Source organism: Pipistrellus kuhlii, unplaced genomic scaffold (assembly GCF_014108245.1).
Source record: "Pipistrellus kuhlii isolate mPipKuh1 unplaced genomic scaffold, mPipKuh1.p scaffold_m20_p_2, whole genome shotgun sequence".
Taxonomy (NCBI): Eukaryota; Metazoa; Chordata; class Mammalia; order Chiroptera; family Vespertilionidae; genus Pipistrellus; species Pipistrellus kuhlii.
In genome coordinates, this window is record NW_023425515.1 from 31,520,237 (window position 1) to 31,541,122 (window position 20,886).

The window sequence follows — 20,886 nt, forward strand, 5'->3', positions numbered from 1 at the left end:
CCTAGGTCTTTTGGCCACAGCACTCCTGTGGCCCTTCATCAGCCCAGGGCAGGGGTCGCAAACTCATTAGTCGACAGAGCCAAATATCAACAGTACAACCATTGGAATTTCTTTTGAGAGCCAAAAGAAATTTTTTAAACTTAAACTTCTTCTAATGCCACTTCTTCAAAATAGACTCGCCCAGGCTATGGTATTTTGTGGGAGAGCCACACACAAGGGACTAAAGAGCCGCTTGTGGCTCTCGAGCTAAAGTTTTCAGTTTTCCGTTTTCCAACCACGGGCCTAGGGCAAGGACACAGGGTGGATGGAAGCATTGACCTGTATCCCAACCATTAGACCGAAACTCAGTGCTCATCTGGATCTTGCCAACCCATTTTTCTGGAGGCACAGTTCTGTTTCATCCCTTCTTCCTCTTCTTCTTCTCCTTCTTCTTCTCCTTCTTCTTCTTCTTCTTCTTCTTCTTCTTCTTCTTCTTCTTCTTCTCCTCCTCCTTCCTCCTCCTCCTCCTTCTTCTTCTCCTTCTTCCTCTTCTTCTTCTCCTTCTTCTATTTTATTGAGTTTTTACAGAGAGGAAGGGAGAGAGAGAGAGAGAAACATCGATGAGAGAGAAACATTGATCAACTGCCTCATGCAGGTGGGGATGTGCCCACAACCCAGGTACATGCCCTTAACCGGAATCAAACATGAGACTTTTCAATCTTAAGGCCAACTCTCTATCCACTGAGCCGAACTGGTTAGAGCTATTTCATCCATTCTAATGCAATAGCTCAGTAGGCCTGCTCTTCTCACTTCAAACCTTATTCTCCCCACAACTTTGTCCTTCCACTTCCTCCTAGGCTGTCACTGAATTTGCAGCCCCTCTGTTTGGTCATCAGCTGAGATTTTCAGCCCTGATTTGTATCCTTTGCCTGACTCTATACTTTGGCTTGAGAGGTTGCTAAGTTCCTACTAACTCTTATTTTTTTCACCTCCTGTTACTCTAGCTTTGCACCTCCACAAACCTTTACATTTGTGTGTAAGTGCATGTACACATACACACATACACACTGCAAAAGAAGAATTCGGGTCACTTGTGTATGCAGGTTCCTTTTCTATTAACAGGCACTAACACTGGTATCCATGGAATAGTAATGGGCCATAGAGATGGCAGCATTATCCTCACAGACAGCTCCAGGGACAGGTGTAAAAAGCTAGGTAGCTAATGGCAGACTTGCCTTCCACCATCATGCAGCTCCCCCCAGCTCCACAGCTTCCCGAGTTCCACCCATCCCAAATCCCTTTAGCACTGGACAGCTCTACTAACCGGTATGGACAATGCCACTTCTCTGAGTAGGAAAGAAATCTAGTCTCTGCCCTTTTACTTCCTCGGCTGACTACCTTCCCCACCAGCACCCATCCAGCCCCACCTTCCTCACCCCAACCACCCGCCAGGGGTAGGTCCTAGTCACTACAGTGACTGGGTTCAATGCCATAGGGAGAGTCCAGCATTTACTATACAGCATTCCTAAATGCTTCCTCCTTGGGAGGAATCTTCCAGCAGACGCTAAGCCTATTAAACACTGAAATGAGTTATGCAAGAAGGTTCTGACTCTGCCTCCCTGGAGGTCTGTAAAAGCACGATCGATTTTCCTCTGTCTGGGATGATTATGTGGGATCCTGTGAGTAGGCCAGGGGATAGACCAGCTCATCATTAACAAATAATATTTATTAAACTCCTGGGAATTCATGATACCGTGCTACATTCCATATGTACTCAAACATACTCTAGCCCAGCTGGCATGGCTCAGTGGTTGAACATCAACCTATGAACCAGGAGGTCACAGTTCAGTTTCCGGTCAGGGTACATGCCCAGGTCGCAGGCTCAATCCTCAGTGTGGGATGTGCAGGAGGCAGCCGATCAATGATTCTCTCTCATCATTGATGTTTCTCTCTCTCTCCTTTTCCCTTCCTCTCTGAAATCAATATATATATATATATATATATATATATATATATATATATATATATATATAATATACACACACACACACACACACACACACACATATATATATATATATATATATATATATATATATATACTCTAAAAGACATAGCCCCTACTCTCATAAAAGTTTTAAACTAATAAAACAAAAGCTTTGTATGAAGCACAAATATTATAATGAATATCAACGTTATAATGAATCACCATAGCTCATTTCAGTGTCTAAGCGGCTTTAAGTTTTGAAAGCACATACCGGTAGGTTTCTTGTTTTCTTCCTGTCTCTTCTCATACTCTAGTTATGGTTTGGAACTAGGCAGAGCAAGATTTGCGGTGAGCAAAATTTTTTAGCTCATATTTTCCAAGAGTTGGGAATGATACAAAATGTGAGCAGATATCAGAAGAATTAAGTAGGGCAGAAGGCACGAAGTGTTTCAATTTATCATGCAGAAAGCAAGAAGCTGCTGGATTTGATCTCAAAGGACTCTTCACTTTCTAACACTCTGGATTCTAGGTCAAGGAGTAATTAGGGTCCAGGGGGGAAAGACTATCAGAAGGAGGGAAGAGAGCAAAGTATTGAATATTTTTTTTCCCATCAGAGCCATAAAAAGTCTTGGCTGGGGGTCTGTCTCCCTCCCCCCCCCCCCCCCGAGGGTCTGTTTGAGGCCAGATTTTCAGCAGATAAATATCTCTGAGAGCACTAGGGTTCTATGAATCCTTCTGGCTGAGAAGTGCATGTCTATGTGCAGGTGTAGGTCCATCCCGCCTCCTCTATCAAAGCACCAATGATGTAACCCTGTGCTCTGCAGCCTCAGATCTGTCCTGTCCAGAATGCAGAAGTGCCCAGTTCAAGTTGCATTTACGCATTTAGTCATCTCCATAAGAATGTCTTTTTCTAGGCTACCTCCTTTGTCCTTCTCACTCATGAGAGCAGGGCCATTGAGGGCCTCAGCCAGGTGGCTTTGTACCCCTCTGAGTGGACCAATTAGAACGAGGTACACCTTTCTCCACCGAGACCTCACAGTGCAGGCCCAAGGTGTGGCCAGAGAGAGCAGGTTAGATGCTAACACCCACTCATGCCACCTGTGCTGGCTCTTCTAACAACACACAGCCCTATAGATAATGAGAGGATTTTGAATTATCCAGTACTATATAGGCATTTCTCTGTACACAGCAAATAAATGATTAAATATGTTCTGTGATTTTCCTCTGCATATAGAGAGATGTGAATTAGATTTCATTCTTGTTTACTTCTAAACATACCCTTTTTTTTCTTTTCTTTTTTTGCCACTAAGAAAAAGCATACCCTGTTTCCCCGAAAATAAGACAGTGTCTTATATTAATTTTTCCTCCCAAAGTTGCGCTAAGTCTTATTTTCAGGGGCTGTCTTATCTTTCCATGCACTAGGTCTTATTTTCGGGGATGTCTTATCTTTCCATGTGCTTGGTCTTATTTTCGGAGGATGTCTTATTTTCAGGGAAACATGGTAGACACCTTTCCCCTCAACTTCCAGGAAAACTGACGCTGTGTATGCTAGAAGTTGTTGTAATGTACACTTCATGAGGGTTTATTGGATATTTTCCCCTCCCAGGAATATACAGGAAAGAGGGTGTGGTTGGCTATGTGGCTCTTTCAACCCAGGGAAGTTCTTTGGCTGTCACTGCCTCTTGTTGCTGACTTAACCAGAGTCAGTGGCCCTCGGAAGACATTATCTTCGACTGCTCACATCTAGTGGTCTCATTGGTTTTCTTATTTTTAATTAAAACATCTCCATTGAATTTACATAAGTAAATAAATGTCAATGTAAATTTAATTTTCCAAGAATTCAGTCAACGATTAACTGCAATAGAGAAGAAAATGGGCGTTTATCTTGTTTCTCTTAAAATTGAAATATACGTATATATGACAAAATTGATTGGTATATAATAATTGGTCAAGTCTTCCATTTTCTTTCTTTCTTTTTTTTAAATATATTTTATTGATTTTGTACAGAGAGGAAGGGAGAGAGATAGAGAGTTAGAAACACGATGAGAGAGAGTCATCGATCAGTTGCCTCTTGCACACCCCCTACTGGGGATATGCCCGCAACCAAGGTACATGCCCTTGACTGGAATAGAACCCGGGTCCTGTCAGTCCCCAAGCTGACGCTCTATCTATTGAGCTAAACTGGTCTCGGCAAGTCTTCCATTTTCTTTAGTCAATCATTTAATCTATATATAATTCATTAAATGTTTAAAGCAAAATTCTGTCATGCTGGTATCCACTTCTGAACATTTTAAACTTTGAAACACATTGCACAACTAAGTTATAAGAGTTGGTCTGTTTTTCAAAAAGATATAACTCCTCTTAGAATGCTCAGATAAACCATTTTACACATTTCATCATTAAGCAGCTGTATTTTAAGTGCTAATTTACCGAAGTTCCTGACAGTTTAGGAGAAGGATTTTTAAATATAGAAAGATTAATGATGGTCTTTCATTCAAGGAATGAACTCACTTAGAAGTTTAGCAGATATTCCAATTTCAAAGATGGAACTAATTGTATTCCTTTGTTATCAGTTGTTGAAAGCTACTGGTTTTAGGGGCCAAATCCATGCAGATGAATTCTTGAACACCCAGAGGAGAAAAGCAGAAGACCGCAAAGCTTCCTTTTGCCTCACTAGGGAGGCCCCTGGGGTCAGGCTCATCCAATAAATGTAGGAGGGGTAGGGCTATGAGGCTTTGAGCTATTCATTTATTTATTTTATTATATATATATTTAAAAAAGCATTTTTATTGATTTCAGAGAGGAAGGGATAGGGAGAGAGAAATCTCAATTGATTGACTGTCTCCTACACGCCCCCTACTGGGAATCCAACCCGCAACCCGGGCTTGTGCCCTTACAGGGAATTGAACCGTGAGATTATGGCTCATAGGTTGGTGCTCAACCGCTGAGCCACACTGGCCAGGCTATGCAATTAATTTAACCAGTTGAAGCATTTAGTCTCTTGGTTAACTGAGGCTACCTTGCAGAGCATTTGTAAATATTTAAAATATTATATGTAAATTGTTAATCATATTGTTTTTCTCAGATGTTCGGCAAATAGTAGCTACACATTTGAGCACTTATCTCAAATAAACCATGAATTCTCTGAGGGTAAGAATTACCACCCTCGGTACAAATTGTACCCATGTTGCTAGGGATCAATAAATTTTTGTTGAGTTGAAAATCTCATTTTTGAAAGGCTTTCAAAATAATCTTTTCTTTAGAACTTTAGGCCTTTCATCTGACTTAGCTTTTTCTTCAACTTTCTAAAATCTCATTTACTGGGGTTTAGAAGCACATTTGACATCTTTGGATATCACACAATCTAAGGTGACTTGGGCACTTTCTCCTCTGACTCCATATCCAGTTCACAACTAGTCTCTGTCTCTCTCTCTCTCTCTCTCTCTCTCTCTCTCTCTCTCTCTCTCTCTCTCTCTCTCTCTCTCTCCAAAGTAGCAGTTCATCTGGTTATTTCCTTTACACTATGAGAGATAGACATTCTCAGAAAAACAAGTTACTAATTTATCAGATGCTTTGCTTTGAGACTCCCACAGATGCCCTGGGAGCTAAAGTCGCCTTTACTATTATACCTTGCTTATGTCAATTTTGCATTTTGTTAAGGGAATGTAAAGTTACAACAATATCCTGGTAAGGCAAATTAATGTTGCCTTACCCTGGGCAAATATCCTCTGATTAGAAAGCACAGGCATTAAAGGGCAACTTTCTTTGTTTTATTTTCTTTCTAGAACTCTTCCTCAGACTCAGATTCTAGGGTTCAATATCCTTGCACACTTGCCCTCATCCATTCCCTGGTGAGAAAATGAGCCTGTTCTTTCATGTATGTGTATTAAAAAAACAAACAAACAACCTTTTATTTTTTTTTAATATATTTTTTAAAAATATATTTTATTGATTTTGTACAGAGAGGAAGGGAGAGAGATAGAGAGTTAGAAACATCGATGAGAGAGAGTCATCGATCAGCTGCCTCCTGCACACCCCCCACTGAGGATATGCCCGCAACCAAGGTACATGCCCCTGACCGGAATCGAACCCGGGACCCTTCAGTCCCCAAGCCGACGCTCCATCCATTGAGCCAAACCAGTCTCGGCACAACCTTTTATTGATTAATTGATTTTATATTTTTATTGATTTCAGGGAGGAAGAGAGAAGGAGATAGAGATAGAAACATAAATGATGAGAGAGAATTATTGATTGGTTGCCTCTTGCACACTCCACAATGGGGACTGAGCCTACAACCCAGGCATGTGCCCTGATCGGGAATCAAACCATGACCTCTTGGTTCATAGGTCAATGCTCAACCACTGAGCCACACCAGCTGGGCACCATATTCTTTTCCTTAACTATTCCTCTCATATTGTTTCCTCTAAGTGTTTTATTCCAGATAATTTACTTCTACCCCTTTTCTCCTCCTGTCCCCCTGGCTTCATTACAGAGACCTCTTCATCTCCTGTAAATCTGTCCCAATCCAGCTTTGACTCCACCCTTCCCTTTCATTGCCTAACTCTCAATTTTCAATATAGGTAATTATATCTCCCCCCCCCCCCCAAGTTTTACTTCATTATTTCATACACCACAATTAGACTTCTATACAACATTATCATCTTGCTGTAGAAGCCATGTGCTCTCACTGGATATTTACAAGAAAAATTCTCAAGCCCCTGTGTTTACATGAAACACATCTATTCTATACAGTGCTTTTCAGAAGAGGGGAGTGTTGTATGCATCAACAGTACACAAAGACATGAGACAATAAGAGGCATTGAACAAAATGAAGTTGTTGTGGGCTGAAGGAGTCAGGCAAAGCACAGAGTAGGAAGAAAATTTGCTCTGAATCTTGAAAAGTAGGTTGGTTTTGGAAGGCAGAAAAATAAAAGTAGAGAATTCTATAAAGGTGGGCATTGTTCTATTTTTCTTCCCTGCACTTACCTTCTAACATACTCTGTATTTTACTTCTTGTTTGCTTCTCTCTACTAGGATGTATGTTCCACCATACAAGGATTTTTGTTGTTATGCCATTGTTTTAACTTTAAAATCCTCAGCAAACACTGGCACAGAGTAGCCACTCAATAAATATTGTTGGCGAAAGAGCATGAGATGAGTGAAGGAACGGATGGATGGCTGGAAAGATCAGCCTGACTTAGCAGAGGTCTAGTGGGGCTGGAGTAGAAAATGGAATCATTTGTAAGAATGTCGGATTTGAGACAGGAGAATTTGGAATTCTTTAAGCAGTGGGAAAGAGAGGGAACATGATGGAGTTCCTCAGCTAATCGTACCTCATATCTCCATATTTAATGTAACTACTCCAAAGAAATTGAAAAGGGAGACAGAAATGCAGGCACAAACCTGGATCCTTCCTTAGAAAAGGGTGATTTGCCGAAAGGGTGAAACCGGTTTGGCTCAGTGGTAGATCGGTCTGCTGACTGAAAGGTCCCAGGTTCGATTCCGGTCAGGGGCATGTACGTTGGTTGCGGGCACATCCCCAGTAGGGGGTGTGCAAGAGGCAGCTGGTCGATGTTTTCTCATCGACATTTCTAGTTCTCTATCTCTCTCCCTTCCTCGCTGTAAAAAAATCAATAAAATATGTTAAAAAAAGAAAAGGGTGATTTGTTGATGGGCTGGTGGGTGAGGCTGTGAGGTGGCCCTGGGAAGGCTCCATCTGCTGGCTGCTCCTCCAGGAGACAGAGGTTGGAGGCACAGGCCCGTCAGGTGATACACTATGTGACACTGGAACATTCTTAAGGAAAAGGTTCCTTTTCTGGCTCTAGGACCTTCTCTGACATGTGTCTTTTGTCTCCATTCTCACCACTTCTATCCTAATCCACAACTTCCATAACCTCACTTGGAGATTCCTAAAATTGTCTCTGAAGAGGTTTCTGTACTTAAGTCTCTACCTTCCTCCTTCCTGTCTTCTCCTACACCAAACACACACATACACATACAGTCCTTCCTATCACATCAGTGATGCCACTGTCCCAAAGGGCTGCTTTAATGATGCGATTTTCCTTGATAAAGACCATAATAGAGTTCTAGTATATTCCCATTTAACCCAATTCATTTTTAGGTCTAGCTTTCTCTTCCTTCACTTCCCCTTCTCCCACTCTCACCAACCCATAATCAGTCTTTTCTATACCTGTTTGATGCTTCCATTCTAGCTAAACAGTGCTACTCATATTAACTTGGTAATAAACAAATGGACCCCATATTGTCTATAGATATCTGACCCCTTTTATACTCTTCATATCTCTCCTGTTTTGCAGGGGCTAGAAACCTGGGAACAACATTTCTCATATTTCATTGCCAGTAGGGTTTCAAATAAAATGTGGGCTCTACCAATCAGATGTACTGATGAGAGCATTGAAGGGAAGAGAGAAGGCAACTGTCCTTGCTTTTTCCTCTGTGGATGTTGATGGACAACCTTTGCCATTCCACTTCCCTGGGACTCAGGGATATGAAGTCAGCAGCCCAGACTCCGGGAGGCAGAAGCTCTTTCAGGCTTTGTGGGAGGATATGGGAGGCACCATCTGCTTCCCAAGGAAGATATAGAGGGAACAAATAAGTCAGAGTGGAAATAAGCTTTTGTTAACACACTTTTATGCCTCTACTTGCCCTTTATTAAAAAATATTTTTCAAATATATTTTTCTTGATTTCAGAGATGAATGGATAGGGAGAGAGAGATAGAAGCATCAATGATAAGAGTTGTTGATTGGTTGTCTCCTCCACACCCCTTCCCGGGCACGTGCCCTGAACGGGAATCGAACTGGGACCTCCTGGTTTATAGATTGATGCTCAATCATTGAACCACGCTGCTAGGCCATTTTAATTTTTTATAGTAAGCAACCTAGCACAGCAACTTAGAGACACCAAGATTTTAAAAATAGTAAATAGGTATTGACTATCAGACCATGAGGCTTTTGTTTTTGTTTTTGTTTTCATGTCACCACATTTATCTATGACTCAAGACTGCTCGCATTTTTGTAAGGATAACAAGACATTATAATTGGGACTTAAGAGATAATTAATGCTTTTAAGAGAATAATCATATGCTTTTAAAATCAGTTTAGAGTGATGTTTCTGTTCTATTTTTCTCATTTGATTTTGTATTAATACCATATAATAGGGATTTCAGGGTATTATGTAACATACATTGATCTGAATGGAAAATTAAGGAGAGTTAGATTCTTATAGGAATACTAGAGGCCCAGAGCATGAAATTCGTGCACAAGGGGGGGTGTCCCTCAGCCTAGTCTGCACCCTCTCCAATCTGGGACCCCTCCCACAATCCAGGACTGCTGGTTCCCAAATGCTCGACTGCCTGCCTTCCTGATTGACCCTAACCACTTCTGCCTGCCAGCCTGATTACCCCTTAACCACTCCTATGCCAGCCTGATTGATGTCTAACTGCTCCCCTGCCAGCCTGTTTGCCCCCAACTTCCTTCCTCTGCTGGCCTGGTCCCTCCCAACTGCCTTCCCCTGCTGGCCATCTTGTGGTGGCCATCTTGTGTCCACATGGGGTCAGGATCTTTGACCACATGGGGGCAGCCATCTTGTATGTTGAAGTATTGGTCAATCTGCTTATTACTCTTTTATTAGATAGGTTAGAGGCCTAGTGCATGGGTGTGGCCAGCTGGTTTGCCCTGAAGGATGTTCTGGATCAGGGTGAGGGTTTCCTTGGGGGATGGGGCAGCCTGAGCAAGGGGCCTCTAATAGTTTGCAGGCCAGCCACACCCCCTGGTGACCCAAAGGGAGGCCCTGGTATCTGGAATTTATTTACCTTCTACAATTGAAACTTTGTAGCCTGGAGTGGAGTTAAGCCTCCTGCTTGCTCTGTGGCTGCAGCCATTTCTGTTTGGATTTGTTTACCTTTGATAATTGAAACTTTGTAGCCTTGAGTGGAGGCTTAGGCCGGTAAGGGCAGGCGGAAAGCTTGGCTTCTTCCATTGCTGAGGAAAGCCAAGCCTCCTTCCTGCTCTCTGTGGCTGTAACCATTTTGGTTGGGTTTATTTGCATACTTACTCTGATTGGCTGTGGGCATGGCTGGTGGGCGTGGTTGGGGGTATAGCAGAGGTATGGTCAAATTGCATATTACTTTTTTTAAAAAAATATATTTTATTGATTTTGTACAGGGAGGAAGGGAGAGAGATAGAGAGTTAGAAACATCGATGAGAGAGAGTCATTAATCAGCTGCCTCTTGCACACCCTCTACTGGGGATATGCCCACGACCAAGGTACATGCCCTTGACTGGAATCGAACCCGGGACCTTTCAGTCCCCAAGCCGATGCTCTATCCATTGAGCCAAACCGGTTTCGGTGCATATTACTTTTTTATTAGATAAGATGTTAGGAATTTTTAATAAAATATTTGACACTACACACCTAAAGTGGGAAAGAGAAAGAATTTTCCAGATAATTTGGTTTAAAATTCACTGACAAATATAGCTATATGTTCAGGGAGGTCTTCAAGGGCTTTCAAAATTTATTCTCAAACTTTGCTGTCTTTTTATTTAATATTTGAAAATAAAAATGGAAATTTATTATCAAGTACAAAAATATATATATGAGTTTATTTATGTTACAAGAATTTGAAAGAATACTGCCCCTGATGGTGTTTCTCTTCTCTGGGAAATAAGGCCCTTTGCATGTTGACCCTTGCTGCCATCTTCCTCCCTAGCTCCTTCCATCAACTAGGTTAGTCCACTGTTACTTTTATTGTAACACTAGAGGCCTGGTGCATGAATTTGTGCATGGGTTGGGTTCAGCCGACCTTCCCCCATCAGAGCTAATCAGTTCAAGCCGGCTAGGGGTAGGGGATGCGGAAGGTTGGCCAGATGGCCAGCTGGTCCTGCCCCGATCAGGGTGGGGGGAACAATTGAGGCAGGACCTGCCAGGCGGAGGGGCCGCAGGCAGTTGGCGTGCTGGCCCTCCCCCCTGGTTGAACTCCCAGTAGACTCCCAGTTGAAGGGACAATTTTCATATTAGCCTTTTATTATATAGTATTGTTATTTAGTGGTAATGATTTTTTGTTGGTAACTTTTTGAATGTTTTATAACCTTAATTAAATCTTTAATGCTTTGTAGGCTGATCCTAAAAGATTAAAAGTAAGAAATAGCATGCATGTTATCATGAATATATAAATATTGTTCAATGCAGAGATAAACAGTGACATATATTTCCTTCTTTACTGTTCCAATGTCACAACACTGTTAATAGGCAGGATATTACAGTGAATTCTTTATATTTCAACCTACCAATTGCTCAAAATAATGCCACATTAAAAAATATTAGTGTGATGTCCTGGCCAGTGTTGCTTAGTAGTTAGAGCATAGGTCTATACATGGAATGGGTTATTTGTTTGATTCTGGTCAAGGGTATGTACCTGGGTTGCAAGTTGATCTTAGCCCAGTCCAGGCATGTGTGGGAGGCAACCAATAGAAGCATCTCTTTCACACCTATGTCTCTTTCTCTTTCTCTCTCTCAGCATGTCCACAGATAAGGATTAAAAAAATCACACCTTTGCAAATGATTTGCAAAATACCCATATTATTTATTTGTATTTAAGTATATTTATTGAATGCATACCCAGAATTAGGCTTAGTGAATAAAATGAGAATACAAGAGACCCAGCCTCTGTCCTCATGGGACTTGGCAATTATTCCATGCAGGGAATTATTAAGGGTATGGTTTTAGGGTAGGATGCCCTAAATTTGACTCTGCCTGTCACTAGCTGAGTAACCTTAAGCAAGTTAATTAACCTTTCAGTGCTTTATTTCCTCATCAAGAAAACTAAGAGTAAATGAGTTAATACATGTACAATTTTTAGCATAGGGCTTGACAAACAGTGAGTACCCAATGGATAATTAGTTATTATCACTATTGGGACCTTGGGCCTGGGTTATACCCAGGTGCTTTAAGGGTATACAGAGCTATGCTTTCAAAACATGGATCCAACATTACCAACTCCCACGACAGCCCAGCATTCTGTCTCAGCATGGTGTGCTCACCATTAGAAAATGAGCAGAAAAGTCCTAAAGCAGTAAGAAGCAGGGGTTATGGAAAGTACTTTGTGTTGTCATCCCTCTATTTTTAATGTTTAACATTTAATGCTCCAGAGCATCTGATGTAACAAAGGAGAATTACCTATTTTTGAATGGCCTATAAAAGAGTGATAAGTCTAGTTTATTGACTCTGAAATTCTTAGCTTTAGAATATATTGTGAGAACTTTGTATATTTAGTTTATGGATATATATTGCATATATAAACATATGCTTACTATTGCTTAGATATACACCCATATAAATGGGGCACTTTCTGAAGAGGGTGTCATATTTGTTCTGTACCCGAACTTAACTTTTATTTGTTACCCAAGATCACAGAACAACCCAGTAACAGAGATGAGATTAGAATCATGAAATCAGCAAATTCTCTTTCCATCACAACCCTGTCTCATAAAAGAAATAACCACCTTTGACTTACTAGCGCTCTAGTCTATACAGAAGAGATAGTAATATATTATATTGATACATGCACACATTTTTATTGCTAAGCCATATTACCTTATCTTCAATGGAGGTTTCACTATTTTCTCAGTAAATACACACCACTTCCTTTCTTTTCCACTATAGCTAAATTATTAATAAACACTGCACAAGGCAAGGCCTTTGGTAGAATCTGCATTTTCAAAAATTCCCAACTGTAATATTAAGTCAATTACAGAATTCAATTTCTTTCCTCCTATAAAAAACTGTTTCACATTTGTATTATTATAGCCCTTCTAAACCACTCGTCACCTCTCTAAGAGAAAAAGAAACTAACATTTATTGGATGCAAACATTTATATGCTAGGAACTATGGGAAGAGTCTTCACATAACCACACACATTCAACAAGTACACCATTAATTTAAATATACACATTATGTATAATTTGATTTCTGTATTCTAGGACACACACACACACACACAAATACCCACAGAAAAGTATATCAAGGAAAAACATCTGCAACCTTCTCATCACTTTATTCTTGTTTGGGCTCAACGTCGGTTCTATAGAATCATTGAACTATAACATGAAAGCCATAACACCTCTGGATTTGTATGTGAATGTGTTGTATGTATATGGTGATTATAATCAATATGTGATTGTTGATAAAATACGTGAAAAGTGGTTAGCAAACTTTTGAAAAGAGTCTTATGATCTCATTGCCACCGGGTGAGAAAAACCCTTCACTGAGAAAACCACCATCAATGTTGGGATGTATATTCTTCAGATTTTTTTCTATGTATGTATGTATGTGTGTATATATGTATGTATATTAGGTGTATATTGAGTGACCAGATTATTATGATCTCTGAATGCTTATAATCTGGTTACTCAGTGTATATCCTATATAATAAAAGGCTAATATACAAATTGTCCCCTCCACCAGGAGTTCGACCAGCAGGCAGGCCGGCCAACTGGACCCCACCCATGCATGAATTCATGCACTGGGCCTCTAAAAAAAATAATAATTAAAAAAAATATATATATATATTCTCTCTCTCTCTCAGTGGCCAAATTATATGCAGTCAGAGATCATAATAATCTGGCCACTCAGTGTATATTTCCATGTCTAAAGTATACATTCACATCATCTTTGTTAAAGGCCACATATTTTCTTCTTGTGCTATAACTATGTGTTATAATTCATGCATCTTGTTGGTCAATTAAGTTGTTTCCAACTTCCCACTGTCACAACACTAGTGGATTGCTGACTCGGATCGTTCAGAAGAGATGCTAGGACTATCAGAAGTAAAAGCATGTAGCTCAGCCCTCTGCTCTCAGGGCTCAGCCCATGGTCCCTTCATTCTTCTCATCCTCAAGCACAGTCACATGGGAGAAACATGGACAGGGGAATCCATGGGATGTGGATTCCTATCTCAATTCTGGTGACTAATTAGGAATAATTACTTATCATGCATGGCATATGGATAGTTGTAGTTCAATTCAATTCTGATTACTTATTAATTTTGTCAAAGACATTTTCAGATAGTCTGCAAAATAAGGGGACTGGGCTAAAAGTGAGGTACAACAGGTCAGCTGATCATCTGAATTACCTGAGAAATTTTATATAGAGGGTGTCCCAACATAATGTATACACACTTTAACAGCTGATAGCTTAAATGAACATGACATGTATTTTAATAAACACTGCCTTTATAATTATTCAAAGTGTGTGTATATATTTTTGGGAACACCCTGTATATGATCCTGGGCCTTGACTTATAACTATTGAATCTAAACTTGGGAATCTGCATTTTCAAAAATTCCCCAAGTGCTTCTGATGCATTGCAGGCTGGGACACACTGGACCAGATCACCTCTCAGGTCATTCGTCCTTTATGTTCCCATCCTTAGCCCCCAGGCCCCAGGCCGTTTCCCTGCAGCCCTGGCAGCTTGTGTATAACAGCACAGGGAAAAAACAAAGGGAGGCTAAGTTCAAAACAAAACTCTTGAATCATTTTTTAAAAAGCAAATTAAAACCAAGATAATAAAATAATCTCACTTCTACTTCTCATTAGCTTACCTGTTGTTTAATTTATTAAAATGGTGGCTTTTAAAGGTTATGCTTTACTCTTTTTCAAAGCATAATTAAGGTTTTTCTTGTTCAAACAGATGCCATCTGATAAATGGCAAGTGGGGTTTAGATTATGATTGAGGAGTCCAGAGTCACTTGCCGTTCTGAAAATCTATGGTTTTATTTCAGACAGTCTTATAGACGCTAGAAAAATATACACACAGTTGGCAGGTCCAACTCTCTATCTCTGTGGGGAACATGCTAGCATAAAAGGTACATGGAAATGCAGCTATTTCTGGGAGAGTAAAACACTGCTTCAAAGGCACAGTAAGTCAACCAATTATAATTTAGAACACAGGGTTTATCTAAGATCTGTTTTCAGGCTGTTTTAAATATCAGTTCAGTTGAGCTAATATAGAAGGCTTAGAAATCATGTAGTATTTTTTATGTTTCATTCTTAAATAAGTGCAGGACAAATATTTTTAACTTACCTCAGCTTCTTATTAATCTTTATTAATCCTCCACATAAAAAGAATAAAATTAATGATTCAGAGAGGAAACTTAGAGTCTGTATTGTATTTTTTAAATAAATAGAAATGGAATTAAACTTTTCTTTATGACTACAATAAAATGAAGATTATATCTATTAATGCTTAAAGAGGAAAGAAAGAAAACAAGGATTTTTGAGACCTAAAAAATGGGGAATCATAAGTGGGAAAAAAAATCTTCATTACTTCAATTTTTCAATTAAGATACATTTAGCTATGAGAGTCTAATAAAAATATGAGCCTTTTATTCAGATATCATACTACTACCATAGTATCTACATTCCCAGTGAATACTAACAATGAAAATAAATTAACACTTTCTATCAAATATCAGCCCTGCAACGGATGGTTATAATTGCTCAATATTCCCTTCTGCACTCTAACTCCAGTTTATATCAATGATGCAATAAACCATTTGGCCCAGAATCAGTAATATGATGAAATCAACTACTCTAGACTTTTAAGGTGCTACCTTGCTTTCTGCATTGTACTTTACTTAAAATGTAATAGCCCAGAACGGACACCAAAGGTTACTATCACTGAGAGACTTATGTCTATAGCTTCAATAACAAAGCTGGCATTAAATATAAAACCATTAATAATATTGTTCAGCAAAGAAAATATTGTTATAATAACTCCAGGGCTCCAATTTAAGCTCACATGACAAAAAGAAACTTTGAATTGGAATTTTTTTATAGCCTCAATTTACTATTTGAGGGTCTGGAGTGGATAGGTTGGATTTAATTCTCTCTCCATGGGGAGGGAGAAGACTCTCTCTCTCTTTTTTTTTTTTTTTAATATATTTTATTGATTTTGTACAGAAAGGAAGGGAGAGAGATAGAGAGCCAGAAACATCGATGAGAGAGAGTCATCGATCAGCTGCCTCCTGCACATTGGGGATATGCCCACAGCCAAGGTACATGCCCCTGACCGGAATCAAACATGAGTCCCCTCAGTCCCCAAGCCGACGCTCTATCCACTGAGCCAAACCAGTCTCGGCGAGAAGACTCTCTTGAAGATAAAAAAGCTGTAGACCAAAGATTGTTCCTCTGTTGTGAGGGGGAAGATTTTTAATTCTCCCAAAGCTTAGAGAACTTCATTAGTGAATGGCCTGTTAAGGAACCATGCATGCCCGCTTTGCTCCTTTCTCTCTGTAATGGAGGGTGTAAAGGAAGCAGCCTGGTTAATGAAGTCTAATAATCTATTCTGATTTATAATTATTCTTTAGTTGCCTTATCTTTTCCATGGGACTCTACACCTCCTGTGGGAACCACCATGTATTTTCTGTGTCTTTGTGAAAAGGATCTTGAGATACAACGAGCCCTCTTGCTCAGAAGATGACCTTAGTGGGTTTAGCATCACAATGATGGGTCTGGAAGTGAGTTTGAGTATAGGAGTGAATTTCATGAAATTAAAACTGTTGACTCACATACTACAGGGGAAAAAACTTGGTGTTCTCACATTAGGGGCAGTCTAAGGCAGATGGTTAAGAAGAAAAAAGGATCCTAGAAAGGTTAAGGATTATTTCTTATAGTTTGATTGGGTAGAGGAGAGGTGAAGGACTTCTAAGGGAAAAAAAATATATATCTGCTGTTCTCTTTCAAGTTCAAGGATGGTGCAAAGTAAATACCACTACTGTGTCACTGCACTCCCACATTCAGTGAAATCAACCAAATAACAAGTGCTTTGAGAGAGTGGACTTTGCAGGGGAGGGAGGTGGAAATTGAGTGGAGGTTGCATTTCATGTTTAGTTACTGCTGCTGGGAGTAGAGAAAACACTTGGAAAACAGCATGAATAAGCTCTTCTAGTTCTGCAGAACCAAGAGATCAGTGCCAGGGTTGAGGATAAGAATACAACTTCAGCCCGATCGGTGTGGTTCAGTGGTTGAGCATCTACCTATGAACCAGGAGGTCATGGTTTGATTCTGGTCAGGGCATATGCTCAGATTGTAGGCTCTGTCCCCAGAGTCCCCCCCAAATCATCCTAGGCTTTGCACTTGGAACTTGCTAAGACTGGATGTGGTCAAATAGCTCAATGTTTAGGGTTCCCGGAAGTCATCTATACTAATAATATGCTAATTAGACCAGATGTCCTTCCTGACAAAGCCAGGACAGAGTGAAGCTGATCAATGATTCTCTCTCATCATTGATGTTTCTCTCTTCCTCTCCCTTACTCTCTGAAATCATTAAAAATATATTAAAAAAGAATATGATTTCAGATGTGACAGTACTCTTGTGAGAAGACTTGAGGCTTGAATAGCCTATCTGGATGACAATGGCTAGGGAAACTTCAGTTGAAATTGCATTACATAAATTAATCAGAGTGTCTGGCTCAGACCTTGGGAGTTAGTCATAGCTTAGCTGCCTTCACAAATGGTCCCCAAGTGTCACTGATTTAACACCATTTCTTGCTCACATAATAGTCTAAAATGAATCTATAGCTTCAATATAAAAGCTCTTTTTAATTATAAAACCATTCATCAAGCTTCTTGCTAATAAGCCTCATTGATATAACTCCTAAGCTCCAACTTAAACTTAAGAACGAAGAGAGAGACCTTGGATTGGATTTCAGGGAAGGCATTGGAAGAGATAAGGGATAAGCAGAGCAGAACACCTTCTTTTTTTTTTTTTTTAGCACTTGTAGGAAGAGGAGTTTATTGGGTGGTATTATTTGCATGTAGTCAATTTTTGTAAAACTGTCAACAAATTATTACTACGATTGGCTTGAGAAAAAAATATTATAGCATCTAAAAGCTTGATGTTACCTCAGAAGTTCTTAATTCTAAACACTTGCTTTTAACTGTCATGGTCTGAAAGTACCACCCATCACTCTGCTCACCACCCACCAGAGAGAGATTTTCACATTCCCCTCCTGGATGCCAGAGGCCTGGATCATGCAGGCCATAGTGCACTGAGGAGGGCGAGATCACGAGTCATGGGAAATAGCTAGCCAGCCTCTTCATTTGCAGTAAATATTTGCTAGATCAAGTGAACGACGTTTCTGCAGCCTCTGTTTACTAAAATGAATCATCCTAGGCTTTGAACTTGGAACTTGCTAAGACTGGATGTGGTCAAATAGCTCAATGTTTAGGGTTCCTGGAAGTCATCTATACTAATAATATGCTAATTAGACCAGATGTCCTTCCTGACAAAGCCAGGACAGAGTGAAGTCTCCTGGGTCCCTGGGTGAGCTGCACCCACATCTACAGTGCCTTGGACCAGACGGCCTGCAAGATCAACCTGGACAAGTTCACCCACAGCAAGTGTTCCACCTCATCGTGACTGAGCTGGTGGCCCAGGGCCTGGGCATCCTGCTGCTGGACGTCATCAACTTCAGCTTCCTGGCCAAGGGCAAGCTCTTCCTGCACCATGTGGGTCGTGTGGCCGGGCTGGCCAAAGTGGCCCAGTCTACTCTTTGGTGGCCCCAGATGAGGTCCCCAACCTGCTGGACCTGCATCTGTTCCTGGGCTGTGCCCTCACCCTCGCCCACCTCCATGAGGAGCCCTCAGGTGTGGACGGCCTGCTGGGCAGGTGCTACAGAGCCTGGTGGATGATGAGGACTCTGGTCTGTGGAACACCTGGAGGCGTCACTGCAGCTGCAAACCTGGGCTGTGTGGCCGAAAATTGCCCTGCAGCTGTATGTGCGCTGGTGATTGGGGCCCTCGCCAGAGTCCATCAAATGTGCCAAAGAGCTGGACCTGGCAAGGCGGGGCCTGCACCTCCTCTTCAGCTAGAGCACATGTGTCAAACACAAGGCCCGCGGGCCAAATCCGTCCCGCCAGGCCTTGCAATGTGGCCCGCACCGCGCTGTCATCACTGCACTCCGCTGCGTTTCCATCACAATGACAGTTTATGACTGTTCAGTAAACCATTCGGCCCACGATTTAGGCTGGATTTTAGATTTTGGCCCCTTCTCTGATTGAGTTCGACACCCCTAAGCTAGAGCTTCGAGGAGGAGCTGCAGCGGCTGAGGCTAGTGGACAGCATCAAGCAGTACCGCTCACCAGCAACCATCTTTGAGATCAACGCCTCCAGCCGGGACCTGAGCAGCCAGGTGATGCGGCCAAGCAGCAGAAGGATTGTGAGGCCATCGCCAGCTTCCAGCAGGGCTGGCAGGAGGGCAGGAGGGCCTGGCTGGCCCAGCCCAGAGCTTCCCAGGGTGGCAGGTGGAACAGTCTGGGAAAGGGGAGGAGAAGGAGAAGAAAGGAGAGAGCGTGGAGGATGTCTTCCCAGAGGCTATGGGCCTGAAATGGCAGCAGCCAGGATCTGATGGGGAGCCAAGAGGTGGAAGGAGACCCAACCGCTGGATCAGGGTTTCTATGTCTCCTATCGGCCCAAGGACTTTGACAGTGAACAGGGCCTGAGTGTTGGTGGGGACAGAGGCGCCTTTGAGCAGCAGGTGGCTGGCACTGTCCTGGACCTGATGGGGGACGAGGCCCAGAACCTGACCAAGGGCCAGCAGCAGCTCAAGTGGGACCAGAAGAAGAAGTGGTTTCTGGGACAGTCAGGACAGGAGGATAAGAAGATCAAGACAGAAAGTGGTCGCTACACCAGCAGCTCCTCCAAGTGGGACCTCTACCAGAAGTGGAAGCAGAAACAGAAAATCGCCATACACTCAACTCCTGAGCCCCAGTGGGCCGCCAGCAGTTGGCCCTGTCGGAGGCATTGTTTCAGCAGGATCCAGTAAGGGCATATTCAGTAGGCAACCAATTGATGTGTCTTTCTCACATCCATGTTTTTCTCTCTGTCTCTTGCCTTCCCTTCTACTCTAAAAATCAATGAAAAATGTCCTCAGGTGAGGATTAACCAAAAAACAATATGCATACATACACACATACAAAAATACATGGATATTGGGGGACTGGAGGGCAGGGCTTCTTCTGGAAAAGCCATGGTGGAAGGGCTGAGGGAGAGGCAGTTAGGGATGATTGGTTGGCAGGGGAGAGCAGTTAGGGGTGATCAGGACAGCAGGGGAGCACAGTTAGGGGTGACCAAGTCAGCAGGAGAAGGCAGTTAAGGGCGATCAGGCAGGCTGGCAAAGGCAGTTAGGGACAATCAGGCAGGCATGGGAACAATTAGGTACATCAGGCAGTCAGGCAGAGAAGGTTAGGGGGTGATCAGGCAGGCAAGCAGGTGAATGGTTAGGAGCCAGCAGTCACGGATTGTGAGAGGGATATCCAACTGTCACCCACAGGGATCGGGCCTAAACCGGCAGTTAATATACCCCGAAGGGTCCCAGGTTGGAGAGGGTGCAGGCTGGGCTTAGGGAGGACCCCCTTTCCCCTCTGGTGAATTTCATGCACCAGGCCTCTAGTCTGTATATAACAAGAAACTCCTAAGTGGCATAAAGCAATATGCTGAGGATGGTAAGAAGGAGGCATATCCAATCTATGTCCCCTGAGGTTGCATTTATATACACTTGATTGTTGTGACTATAGTAGGTTTTTACCTCTCTGGGAATGGCATCTCCCATGTAACATGTTTTATCTACATGCTTACCTACTCATCTAGCCTTTATCCTGTGTCGCTCTCCTAAGCAATTTGCTGATATTAGCAAATTGAATCCACATAGGCCTATGAGGCACATACTATTTTGCTCCATTTTATAGTTGAGAAAACTGAGGCACAGAGAGGACAGAAAACTGCCTATGGTAATAGCTCATAAGTGACGGGATAAACATTCAAAACCAGAGAGTTGGCTGGAAAGTCTGAGCTCATAACCACTACATCATGCTACCACTCCTTCTCCTGCAAACCTTTCC

The 20,886-nt window shown here is 41.8% G+C and overlaps 1 pseudogene; it reads left to right on the top strand.

Annotated features, from left to right (window-relative positions):
* LOC118722367 overlaps positions 1-19,871 on the top strand; it is a 40,267-nt pseudogene extending 20,396 nt beyond the window's left edge.
* The last annotated feature ends 1,015 nt before the right edge of the window (positions 19,872-20,886 follow it).